General features: G+C 36.8%; 1 long non-coding RNA gene across 3 annotated transcripts in view; it reads left to right on the top strand.

The window, feature by feature from the left end:
- The window catches only part of LOC125964561 (uncharacterized), a 162,552-nt gene that overhangs the window by 122,935 nt on the left and 25,412 nt on the right, over positions 1-14,205 (top strand). For 2 of the 3 annotated variants that reach the window (XR_007477694.1, XR_007477696.1), the window contains exon 3: positions 3,524-6,681. This is a non-coding gene — a long non-coding RNA (uncharacterized LOC125964561). Of the gene's footprint in view, positions 1-3,523; positions 6,682-14,205 lie in introns of those variants that run through there. The other variant, XR_007477695.1, reaches the window with a different exon arrangement.

The raw sequence follows: 14,205 nt of genomic DNA, 5'->3' as shown, positions 1-14,205 counted from the left end.
GTTACACGTATATACGCATAACATATATATTAAATTGTCATCTCTAGTTCAGTGATATTGGGTTGAACTCAACACAGCATCTCCCAGTCCACCCCATAAATTTATTTCTACATTCTTCCTCATCAAGCATAAACTTAGGAAACAACCCACACTCCTTTACCCCTATTTTCAATCAATCTTAATTTTTTTTTTATTGCAGGGGGGAGGTATACTGGTATCTGCAACTTACATTGAAATACATAAAAATGATAGATAGATGAAAGGATTGAGAGATGGATAGATGAATAGGTATGTGATAAAGCAAGCATAATAAAATTTTAATTGTAGAATTAGGTGGTGGTTATATGTGTACTGACTGTAAAAGACTTTAAACATTTTTGAATGTTTCAAATTTTTTCATTAAATGTGTTAAAAAAATATTCTTTCAATTTGCCCCCAAAATATCTTTAGTGACTGCTACTGCTTTAGCCTAAACTCTCATCATCTCTTACCTAAACTATCATGTTTGTCCCTATTGGGTACTCCTAAAGGCAAGTTCCCTAAAATGTTGCTACTCACAGTGTGGCCCACAGACTGGTGAGCAGCCAGCACATCACCTGCGAGCTTATAGGTAACACAGGTCCCACCAGACATACTGGACCAGAATTCACAGTTAAGAAGATCCCCAAGTAATTTGTATAAACTTTGAAGTGTTGAGAAGCTCAGCTCTATATGGTAACTCTATCCTACATCATTCCCTTGCCTCAAACCCTTCAGTGGTTTCCCATTGCTTACAGGGTGATATCTAAGACCCTCAGAGTGGTTGCCTGTTGTGAACATTTTGAGTATTTCCAGAGCACATGTGTTGTGTCTCATTCTGACTCCCCCTTCTCTGACACTCTCCACATACCTTAACTCAACCTAGCTCTGTCCTGTTTGTCCTTCAAGATAATTTAGACCACATTGCTTTCTTATTACTTTGGCAATATCTTTATTGTAGCCCTGTATTTTACATTTTTTTGAAATAAGAAGGTATCTGTTAGTTTTCCCACTAGGCTGTGAACCTCAAAAAACAGAAAATGTATCTTATTCATGATTCTATTCCCAAGTATTTGCACAGTTCTTGTTGCAGATGTGAGCTATTTAACAAATGCTTATTGAACTTAACCCAAAAGCAGCTGACTATCCCTTCAGGTATATAGTTCAATGTGGAGTGGTGGTTCAGAAAGAGATTGCTAAAAGATAAGCAAACAAGTGAAACCAATTTTTATTTTATTATAGCTACACTCATTTAGCTATATCTACCTATCTACTTTAAGATAGGTAGATATAGTAGCTGCCTGTCTATATCTACATTCCAGATTCTGAATTTATTCATAAAAGACAGCTATTTCATTAAACATGTGTATTCTGAGTTCAAATGAAAAAGCCATACAAATTCACTCACTATGTATTTACTGAATGTCTATTAGAACAGGGCTAGTCTTACTGAGATGTAATATTGCTTTTGTTGCACTTAAAGAGGTCTTCTAAGTGCTTGTTTTCCAAAAGTTATAGAAATGATATTTCATCAGTTTTCATGCATAATAGATGAAAATACAATGTCACATTTATCAACAAAAGCAATGAAATGTCTTTTAGATATTCATTAGGCAATCAGTCACCCGTCAACAAAGCATAATTCAAATCTCATTTTGACTTTTGCCCGTGAGATTATTACAACTAAATAGAAAATCAAATGTTTTGGGTATATACGTTTTAGTAGAGTAAATCAGAGCTGAAAGTAAAAGAACAAAAAGACTAACAATTCCTATCCTGGACGATGAAAAAAAATTCTTACAGTTTAAACCCTAATCCCATTCACCCTCCAATAAAGAGCAGTTTTTAGCCATATTAGTAGTATAATAAGATATATTTAAAGTTTTTTAAATTTAAGTATGTTGGCAGAATTCATCTAACTTTGAAATAATATTTTAGATGCCAATCACATAGAAGTAAGTAAGCTAATTATCATTTTATGTAGAACGAATAAACTGAGAAATGGAGATTCTTCCTTCCAACCTCCTTCCTTCCACAATATTTATTGAGTAGTTATACTCTTCCAACCTCCTTCCTTCCACAATATTTATTGAGTGGTTATACTGAGGAAAACATTGTGCTATACTAGCCTCCAGGGATTCAAAGATAAAGCATTCCTTTATTCATTCCACAAATATTCAGCACCTTCTGCATGCCAGGCACTGTTCGAAGCCTTAGAAATACAGCAGTTAGTGAACAAAGCGCCTGTGCTCTTGGAGTTTATATTCTGGTGCGTGAGACAGACGAGTAAACAAATGGGTAAGGAGTACAGTTACAGACAGGTGCTCTGAAAAGTAAAAGACAGGGTAATGGTATAGAGTATACAATGTTGGAGAGTGGGGCAAGGATGACAGGGTAATAGTATAGAGTATATAAGGTCGGGGAGCAGGGCAAGGATGCTATTTTAGGTAGAATAGCCAGGAAAGACCACTCTGAGAAGACAGTATTTGAACAGAGCACTGAAAACGCTGAAAAAGTGAGCAATTTGAAGATTAGGAGAGGGGAGAGGTATTCCAGCCAGAGGGAACAGCAAATATAGAGACTCTAAGATGAGACTGAGCTTGGGGTGTTTTCAGCAAGGAAAAAGGGAAGTTGGAACGCAGGGCACCAGGTAGAGTGTGGTAGGACGAAAGGTCTGGAGGGGAGGCATGATCTGAGGATCTTTTGATGAGTTTGGATTTTATTTAAAATTGGCTGGGAAGCCACTCAAGAGATTTAAGCAGGGAAAGTTTGTGAAATGATTCTCTTCTTAGAAAGATCACTGCAACTACCATGTGGAGAAGGAACCATAGAGAAACAAATGGAAGCAAAGAGTTTGGTTAAGAGGCCATTACAACAGTTCAGGAAATAAATAATAATGTCTTAGACTTCTCTCCACCTAGGTAGAGAGAACTGGTTAAATTGGAGATATATTATAAAGGTAAAGCTGATAGGATTTGTATTGGATTTAGATTTAAGGGAAATGAAGGAGAATAGTCAAAGAAGACTCCTGTGTTTAAGTGATGAAGTGAATAGTAAATAGTGAGCTAAGATAGTAAGTGTAGGCAGAAGTTTGTGGGAAATTGAGATGATATAAGATGCCCCTTAGACATCAAAGTGGAAAAGCCAGGCAGGCAGTTTGATATGTACAACTGGAGCTCAGAAGACAGGTCAGGGCTGGAAGAACAAATTTGGGAGTCATTCACACATAGATGACATTTGAAGCCTAGGGGCTGGATGACATCAGCTAAAGAAGAAATAAATAAAATAAGCCTTAGCACTGACCCAAGTCATAATATCTAGAGCCAATGAGAAAGTTTGAGAAGGTGCAGCCAGTGATATAGGAAGAAACCCAGGAAGCAGATCAGGTTTCATGGGCATGTTACCAGTGCAGCACACAGTACTTTGCACTCAGAAGGGCCCCAGACTTGGTTGCTAAGCTGCCACGAATTCTTACTTATTTTATCTTTGAACTTGTGTTTTGTAGGTGAAGTCTGATGGGACACTGGAGCATGCCAGCGAGGAGAGACGATACACACATTGTGTGTATCAGCCATTCCTTGACACCCCATTCATATTCCTGATGCCCCATGAGCACAGAGTTCTAGGGGACCCATGATGCGTTGGGTGTTCAATGAGGCTCCAATCAAGTACATGTAAGTATATTACACCGACAACAGAGCAAGTGGTGGTGTGGGTGCTGACAGCCTTGAGAGGCGGTGCTTTCTGTTCAAACCAGAATTTGCTTTTAAAACAGACAGAAGGCAGTGGTGACCTAAGAAGCATGAACAACCAAAGAACCCTATCCGATCCTTCCTTACTTATGTTACTGCTGTGATTGAATTGGGTCCTGCTGCTTGCTGCGTACAGAATCAGTTACATACTGACAAACGGTAGAAAGGAAAGGTGCTTTTAATCAGAATGCCGGCAATCTGCGGAGACGGTGGACTCAAGTGTTCCCCAAAAACAGCCTCTGAAGATTCTGCTCGGCCATGAAAGTTTTAAAGGAAAGGAAGGAAGCAATCTCAGTTAATCATTGAGGTGAGGGTCAGAGTCATCGCCATTCCCCACTGTGTGCAGGCTTGTCACTCGTGATCTTCCTCTAGATGTCATCTTGTTCATAGAACTTGGTCACACAGTTTGTTTGGAAGATTACTGAAAGGGAAGCTAGGGAAGACATCTTGTTATCTGTTAATTACTTATTCTTCATTTCTACTTCTTTGATCTACGGAAAGAACTGACCAGTTAGGGAAGGTATTTATATATATATATAAATTTATTTATTTGTTTTTATTTTTGGCCGTGTTGGGTCTTCGTTGCTGTGTGCGGGCTTTCTCTGCTTGCGGAGAGCAAGGGCTACTCTTCGTTGCGGTGCGCAGGCTTCTCATTGCGGTGGCTTCTCTTGTTGCGGAGCACGGGCTCTAGGCGCGCGGGCTACAGTAGTTGTGGCTCGCGGGCTCTAGAGCGCAGGCTCAATAGTTGTGGAGTACGGGCTTAATTGCTCCGTGGCATCTTCCCGGGCCAGGGAAGATGCTAGGGCCAGAGATGAGTAGAGCATGGAGGTGCTTGGTTTAAAAGTTAGTTACAATATAGTTTTGTTAAAGTGACAAGAAAAGGGGCTTCCTGCTGAGGGTCGTTTCCTGCAAAGAGCTGCTTACATTACTTCCCTGTATTAGCCAACCACTCACCCTGAAATGTAGAAGGAGCGGGAAAGATAGAGGAGGCCATAGAGACTTTTCCTTTCTCATCCATAAGCCAAAAATAGACAGTATTGATAGAATGCATGCATTTCAAGAAGTGAAATAAAAATAATTAGATTAGTCTTGTGCAGCACTGTGCTGGAAAAAATTAAAAATATATATGCGTGCATGGGCTACAAAATATGAATTGTGTAATTCATGCGAGTTAAATGCTCTTATATTTTCATTAAATCTGGCATTGCATAATGTAAATTTGGATGGTAAAATTCATGTCGATAATTTAAATTCTAAATTTTTATTTATTTATGAACAACATAGAAAGCAAATTTAAAAAAACATGACAAGTTGAGGGAGAGACAGTGGAAGAAAGGAAAAAGCTTTATAATTTACTACCTTAGGGCGTTTTTTCCTTGCTTTTTGAACAAGGGAGCCCACATTTTCATCTTGCTCTGGGCTCACAAATTATGTAGCTGGTGCCGCCAGAAGAATATGGTGTCCTGGAGTCCAAGTGAAGAAAGTGCTTCCAGGAGGAGGGAGGGATCTGTCAACTATGTCAAATGCTGCTGAGAATTGAGTGAGATAAGAACAGAAAATCAATCATTACCTTTGGCATGGAGACTATCCAGTTAAAGTCAATTCTGTCAGAGATGGTGAAGGATATGTATATAATAATTTAACATTAGTAAAAATAAAGGGGGAGATTTATACACTCATTTTTATGTGTGATGTTTTCTTTTAAATATATTAGCTTTATTCTAATTATGTTTCAAGAATAAATTAGCATTTGTTCAATGATAAAGTGGAATCGCCCTAAAACTGAAACAACTTAAGAAATATAATTAAATTATTACTGTTTATATCTTCTGTTGCGGCAGGTTTAAAAATGTTATTTTATTTTTCTTTCTCTTTATTTTCTTTCTGTTTTTATTTTTCGCCTTTACTTTCAAGATGTCAACACAAAATGGAGTAAATTATAATTAGATCAAATTGGCACAAAAAAGTTTGTTAAATAAAAACATGTATGTTTCCTACATGAAATGTAGTTGTAATACAACGACCAAAACCCTGCCGTCTTCATTATTATTATTACCGTAAAAATACAATTTTTGAGTTTATTCTGTAGTACCTGAAGTCAGCCACAAGATGGCAGATGTTACCATAGTCAACAAATCGTTACTTGAAACTGGATATAAGATCACTTAAAATTATGATTCTGCAGAAACGTAAAACCCTATTGATTCATTCTCCCCACCCTTCCTGCTCTTGAAGAACTCATTTTGGGGGCTTGAAAAAGCTTTCCCATATACATATACAAGATGGATAATTCAGAAAGCAATTCTGGAGTCCTATCAGCTCCATAAAACATAATATTAAATCACAAAACTGAGTAACAAATTGCATTTAAATGACTATGAAGATGAATGGCAGTGTTGTACTGGAATGTTTTCAACCAAGGCCAAATGGATAACCACATTGATCTTGCATTTTATATCTTACAAAGAAGGACATGATGTAAATAAAGATCACAAAGCAAAGCTAATATATTTACTGCTATGTTAAACTAGTTACAGAGGATTAAAAAAAATTTTGATAAATTGTTTGTTCATTTGATTACTATGTTGGTTATTTGTTCCTTATATGTCAGTTGCAATTGAAGAGTACAGTGAGGAGGAAGAAACCTGAGCTGTTAGAATAATGTTATCTGCAGAGTTTAATGCTGTCCCCTACATATAAAGATTGAATTTTAGAATCTGCTAGAGATTATAATTCTAACTAATCAAATTCCTTTTGTGGGGTTGCACATTATAATACTTATATTTTGACTGATAACTTGAAATATATTTAAGCAAAAGGTGAACCTTTGTAAGTTTGTAATTTTCCTAAGGTAATGCAAGTACTACTCTTCACTTATGAAAAAGGGATTTTTTTTTTCTGTTTGACTATTTTGTGAACATTTTATTAAGATAGCTGTGGATACCCTGCAATATTTCATACCAGGTATCTTTTTTTTTTTTTTTTTTGGAAAATAGTGAAAGAACAGGAATTGATTAGCATGATGGGAAATTTTAGAACTTGAAAATAAAGAATCAGGGTCAGAAAATAAACCACATTCCCTACTGGAATTCTGCATCACTCCTGACACTCTTTCCTCTCTCATTCCATGATATGTACTCTCTCCTTTATTTTCCTCCCATCTCTCTGCCTGCCCCTTCTCAGTCTCTTCCCTGGGCTCCTCTTCTGTCTCTTCTTTAATTCTTCGGCTCTCAACATTTTTCTTATCACTCTTCATTATTGATTTATAAAATCTTGAGCATTTAATTCATTACCAATGTTTCAACTGCAATGAATAACTAGTTTCTCTCCAAATCCTATGAGTCAGCATCACATAGGGGTTATATTTAAGCTCTGGCATTAGACTGCTTAGGCTCAAATACTAGTTTGACCACTTAATGGTTAGGTGATATCGATAAATTACTTAACCTCATTGTCTTAGTTTCCTGTCCTGGAATTTTAGAATAATAACTCTAAATCTTGTTGTTAGGTTAGAATGAAGCAATTCATGTAATGCGCTTAGCACAGTATCTGGCAAAAAGTAAGGACCTAATAAATATTCCATCTAGGGCTTTTTCTCAGAAAATAGAGCCATATACAATGGAGATCCTCACTCTGATGTCTTACAAAAAGCTTGAGATGATAGATCCAAATCTTACAAACCAATATATTACCATCCCTAAATCAGTTTCCCCAAAGATGGGAAAACTTTACTGTTTAATATTTAATATTGTAGAGTTTTTCCTCTAAAGTCAAGAGCAAAGGTACCTACCATATCCATAACATTTATCATTATGTTGCAGATACTAACCAGTGCAATTAGACATGAGAAAGCAATTACTGAAATATGAATAGGAAACAAAGAAGTAAAACTATGTTTATTAAGAGAGGATGTGATTATACAGCTGGAAAATTCAAAAGAATCCATGGAAAAATACAATAATCAACAAGAGAATCTCGATAAAATAACAGGTTATAAAATGAGGATATAAAAATTAATAGCATATGTATGTATATATGTTTACAAACCTATACATAAACATATATTTGTATAAATAAAGAACAGTTTGAATATATAAAGAGAAGACCCCATTTATGATAGAAAATAAAAGAGAAAAAAATACTTTAACATAAAGTTAACAAGAAATGTCCAAAACTTATATGAGCAAAACTGGAAATTTCTTTTGGAAAAAAATAGATCTTAATGAATGGAAAGACATATCAATTCTAGGAGAGAAAGAAAGGCCAACATCATGAAGATGTCAGTTTTCCCTAACTTAAGGGCTAGGAGAAAAAGCCACTTACAATACTGTAAAGCCTCTGTAATTCAAACAATTCTATATTAGCACATGAATAGGAAGACAAACCAAAGGAAAAAGAGAAAATCCAGAAATATATCCAATTGCATAAGGAAATTAATATACATTATATGTGGCATCACACATCACTGGGTAAAAGATGGACTTTTAAATAAATGTTGTTCTGATTACTGGGTAGCCATATGGAGAAAAATTAAATTGGATCCATTTCTTACACCATAAGCCAGGATAAATTCCCAACAGATCAGATATTTAAATCAAAGGTATAAAAAAGCACCATGCATATATTTGAAAAAGCACTTGTGAATTCCTTTATAATCAGGGGATGAGAAAGCATTCCTAAATATGACTCAAAAATCTAGAAGCAATGAGAAAAAAGATTGACAAATTTTATCAGATGAAAATTAAAAATCTTTTCATGGTAAAAATACCATATCAGACACAAAGTAAAAAATACAAATAAGAGCCTGGGAAAAAATATTTGCAAAATATACAGTGAAATGTGTAATGATATATAATACAAAGGTACCTCTAATATATAAAGAGCTTCTAAAAACTGAGATGAAAAAGGCCAAGAACAGATCTACAGAAAATTCATAGAAAAAGATACGAAAATTACTCTGAACTGTATGAAAAGTTGCCCAACCTCATGCACAAGTTGATACAATTGTTCACTGGGTGATGGGTACATGTGTGTTCATTATATACATGTATATCCAAATTAGATGATGTCATTCATCTGATTGAGAACTTCAGGTGGCTTCTCACAGCCTACAGTAAAAAGTCCACTCCTTAGCATGGCATTTAAGACTTTTTAGAATCTGAGTTTTGCCTAGTTGTTTAGCCAAATCCCTCACTATTACCCAACTCCACAACATTATGTTTTGGTTTCATCAAAGGTTTTGTTATTCCCCAAATGTGGCATGTATTTTTTCATCTGTCCATGCCCTTCAACATGTTATTTCTGCTGTCCACAGTGCACTTTTCTCTGTTCTCTGCTTGGGAAAATTCTACCATTCTTCAAAATATACTCAAAGTTCAAGTATTTGAACTTGCTTGCTCCTTTGAGTTTCCATGACACTTTCCACAGGCATCTATTAAAGCCCTTCTTACACAGTTCTATAATAATTGGCTTTGATGTATGCCTCTGCCATGGATACAGGGTACTTTCTTGCCCGTTTCTTTAGTATTTCTACTACTTAGCACAATGCCTGGCCCGAAAGAGGCATGGAATACATTTGTTGAATAATATTTTTATGCACTTGCCAAAAGACTTCAACATTTCCTATATAGATCTTTCAGGACAGATGTCAAGGGGAATAGAAGCTAGAAAATAGATGTCTTGCAGACTTTGTTTGCTTAGCACCCTGAATTTTGGCTATCAGTCAGGACTTTTAGTTAAACAACATATATTCAGCTCAGACTAGCTCTGCAAATGGGCAGTGTATTTGTTCTGAAAGGCAAACCTTGGAAAGTAGATTTAGCTTCAGAGACAATGGATCTCTCTCTCTCTCTTTCTCCCTCTCTCTCTCTCTCTCACACACACACACACACACACACACACACACACACACACACACTTCTTCCCATTTCCGATTGTTGTCTTCATCATCTTAGGCTGTGATATCCATGAGGCAGGAACTGGTAGCAGATAGTTCGGGGCTTATATTCTTATAGCCTTGTAACTAACAAGGAACAAAGCTATTTCCTGCCAGATTCCGTTAGAAAAATTTCATGAAAATACTCCGATTGGCCTTCTAGCACCCAGGCCCCATCCTGGGGGTTGGGATAATGTGGTCAGCAGCCCCTGTCATGTGGTTCCCATATGAGGACCGTATTTTGGAATGTGGGAGGAGCAGCTCCCCAAGACAATAAAGATCTTATCTGGACATGCAAAGGAATGACTCTCCACCATACCTGTGAAGAAAATAACAAGATCCAATGTTGAAATGATGTTATATAATTTTATGATTAAAATTTTCTTATTCCTGATAAATAAATATTGTAACTCAAATACATGATAAAATATATCAATAAAATAAACAACTGATCAGGAATCTTATTTGGACACTTTCATCTTTTGCTTCTCCTTTCTAATTATTATTTTTTTTGTTCTTATCATCTAATTATTTTTTAAATAAGGATACACCCAAAGAGTAAAACTCCCGAACCTAAACTTTCTAATTTTTTAGAAACTTTTTATTATTTTATTCTTTGTCAACCATATACTCTTTGTTCTTTCTTTCACTGAGCATATTTCCCCCAAAACCAAGTACAGTATTCAAAAAGAAAAGAAAAAGTTGAAGAGAAAAAAAATTTTATCTGTGAATAAGTTACTGCTCAAAGATGTTTTGAGAGTAGAAAAAAAAAAATGGAGCAACACGTCCATGATATTCACTCTTAACCAAATGTTCTGATAGCACTTGTGATGCTGTTATAGCATCACACTGCTCCCAGAAAACTGGATGGCTGGGCAAGTATTACCACCCAACTCTGGGAACTACAGTTAGGAAATGTGATCTCAACTGGTGTGGTAACCCCAACAAGCAGCTTTCTCTTGGATTTATTTGGTCCACATACATTTGATTGCCCATAATGGGCAAAGAACTATCCTGGGAATAGTGGGTAAACGAGAGAAAATCCTCAAAAAGTTAACCCTCCATAGGAAGAGAAGTGTTGCAAAACTGCTGAGTAGGATTTTGAAATAAATAACTTTTCTTAAGCAAATTAAACCCTTAATGCAAAGATATACTTATTTTGCTTATCTGTATTTTTATTACAATGAACATATATTTCAAAGATAAGAAAACAAAATTAAATGAAAAGTTATTGTAAAATATAAAAGGGTATGTTCACCATCAAATATGTCATCAAATAGGTACAAATCCCATTTCAGCCAGTCACCAGCTGTGTGAACTTGAGCAAGTTAATCAATCTCTCCAAGGTTGGGTTTCTTGGGCTAGAAAATGGAGCTAATAATTCCACCTGCCCAGTGAAGCTGTGAGTATTAAATAAGATAAAATGTAATAAAGTGCTTAGCACCATGACTGGAATATAGAAGTTGCACAGAACAGATTATGTTCATGATTCTTGATATAAATTTGAAAGAAAATCTCATTTGAAGCTTAGACAAATGCAAAATCTAGGAACAAGTGGTATCTAACCCAGTTTATTCTTTCCCAATAATTGAGCAAATATGAATTCTCTAGACTCTTCCAACTTTATACTGAACCCTCTTAGAAGACTCCTAGGGGTCTCCAGGGCTTGGGCTACTGTTGCCACATGTTTTATTTCTAGTGGCAGGAGCTGGCTAGAACTTTAGAGATCCATAGAACCAAGTGAAATTTGTCACCGAGAGAACCCATCCTGGGGTTGTTGCCATCTGCATGTTTTCCTCTAACTGAATCTCAAGTGGAGGAATAAAATGGGGACTTTTCTCTTTCTCCTTGTTCCTACAACTTTATTTTTTCAAAGGTATTCAGAGCAGAAGTGGTGGATGGTGACAGCCCCTTGTTTGCCTCTTCTTTTGTCTTCCCTCCACCCTCCTCTCTTATCCCACAGTTCTGGATGGGCTCTTAGTGTTTCTTCCACACAAAGAGAAAGTCAGTTGCTGACTCTCCTTCTACTCAGCTGTCTCCAAAGTTTTCTCACCACCAAACTGGGCTTTCTTTGGAGAGGGACTTCTTCATTTCTTCCTCTTGTCCAAAATCTACTTAAAAACAACCAAAAAAGTGCATGCAGTTTTATCTTCCTTAGAAGTGTTCAGCCAGTTCAGACTGTCAAACTCTTGACTTAAGTTTATTTTTCCCTGACTCATTATTTGAGTAATTTTAGAGATGGAAGTCGCTTTCTTGTATATAGCAATGCAACAGAAACAAAACAAAACAGAATTCTCACTAACAGAATTCTTGGAAAACAGAATTGATGGCTCTCCAAATATGGTAGCTACTACTACTGGTTCTTCTATTAATGAACATTTAATGAGCACTTACTACTTGTCAGGCAGGGCACAGGCATCATTTATTTAATCATTTTAACAACCTTATGAGTCATAATGATTTTCCCCCCATTTTATAGTTGAGGAAACTATAGCTTAGAGTGGTTAAGTAATTGGACCAAGGCCACCCAGGTGATGAGTGATGGAGTTTGGGACATACTAATTAAAATGTTGAGCTTAATGGATTCTATGATTTACTCAGACAGGAATATAGCCATTGAACTAAATGTTTTAATGTGTGCAAAAGTCCATTCACAAAAGCATGAATTTAGCTCTAAAACCTGTTTGCATTGAATGAACAACAAGAGCCATTTATCAATGAATTGTAGTATACTACTCTTTAAGCTTAATCTGTATGACCTACCGTTCCAAGTTTGAGGGCTTCTCAAACTTTAGCACTGAAAAGGAATTTAGAATCTACTTCAGTGTTTTTCCAACAATGCTCTGGGGCTGTCCAACCCCTCAGGGACTGTCTTGGAAGAAGGGGAAAGGTTATCTTTCACACCTGGTGTTGTTTGGATGCATGATTACTTGATCCTCTACATAATAATGATGTATAGATCATTTTATTTTATTATTTTTAAAATAAATTTATTTATTTTATTTATTTATTTTTGGCTGCGTTGGGTCTTTGTTGCTGCACGCAGACTTTCTCTAGTTGCGGCGAGCAGGTCTACTCTTCGTTGCGGTGCGCAGGCTTCTCATTGCGGTGGCTTCTCTTGTTGCAGAGCACGGGCTCTAGGCACACGGGCTCCAGTAGTTGCAGCTGGCCGGCTCTAGAGAGCAGGCTCAGTAGTTGTGGTGCACGGGCTGAGTTGCTCTGTGGCATGTGGGATCTTCCTGGACCAGGGCTCGAACCCATGTCCCCTGCATTGGCAGGTGGATTCTTAACCACTGCACCACCAGGGAAGCCCTAGATCATGTTAAACTACTGCTGTTCGGTAACTCGTTGGTAAGTAACTGGTAGTTCAGAGAATTTGGTGAAGCATCCACCAAACCGATTATCTAAATGTTTAAATTTTTAGTCAGTTTTGGTGGTAATGTGACTTTGATTGCATGACTTGACAAGGAAAGAAAATGTGTCACTCTTTATGGATTTATGTCAGGAATGTACAAACAGCATGGATTTTCTCAGGTACTTCTATTTTCAAATATTCAGTTCCAGATTTTCCATATTCTATGAAGTGTCCCCCAAATTCTAATTTATAGAAAACAATAACTGACTGAATTAAGTCAGTAAACATTGTAAAATGAACCAGTCACAAAATCTGTTGCAACACAAAAGATGTGAAATCGCAAATCAGGGGCAATCTGGCTGCATTAAAAGAATTTTAACTACTCATGAAAATGCCTGAACATGTAGCATATATGAGGCACAACTCTTTATGAATGTGGTCCTTTTCCAGTCATAAAGTTTTTTAAAATCATGATAGTAAAAAAGTGGTGTAATTGAGGTTGCAAAAAAAAAAAAAAGAAAGAAAGAAAGAAAAAAAACTGATGCAGTACAATGTGTGTGATGGGATAATCATTATGTCTATGTCTACGACCATAGACAAAGTAATGGCTCATACATTACGTAATGGCTCCTGTGCTCCGCAACGGGAGAGGCCAGAACAGTGAGAGGCCTGCGTACCGGAAAAAAAAAAAAAAATCGTGTAGTTGCTACTGCAGAGTGGGGGAAACAAATCAGACCATAATGTCTATTATTGAAAAATTAATTCTTGTTAGATCGTTTATGCTGGCTTTGGGGTTGAAAGTATTTGCTCATGGGGTAGAAGTCTCTGATACTGAAATGTTGTTATGCATGTAGCATGCATAATAAGAACTGTCTGCTAAAATAATTTTGAGTATTTTTCTAGAATCTATGGTGAATTGTAAAGACTGGGTCAGTGAAAATGGAAGTTGTTTCACTGGCCCTATTTTTTTTTTTTTTTTTTTTTTTTGCGATACGCGGGCCTCTCACTGTAGCGGCCTCTCCCGTTGTGGAGCACAGGCTCCGGACGCGCAGGCTCAGCGGCCATGGCTCACGGGCCCAGGCTCTCCGCGGCATGTGGGATCTTCCCGGACCGGGGCATGAACCCGTGTCCCCTGCATCGGCAGG

The sequence above is a fragment of the Orcinus orca genome, chromosome 5, assembly GCF_937001465.1.
Source record: "Orcinus orca chromosome 5, mOrcOrc1.1, whole genome shotgun sequence".
Lineage (NCBI taxonomy): Eukaryota > Metazoa > Chordata > Mammalia > Artiodactyla > Delphinidae > Orcinus > Orcinus orca.
Note: the sequence above shows the minus strand (reverse complement) of the source record. Positions and strands in the feature narration are given on the sequence as shown.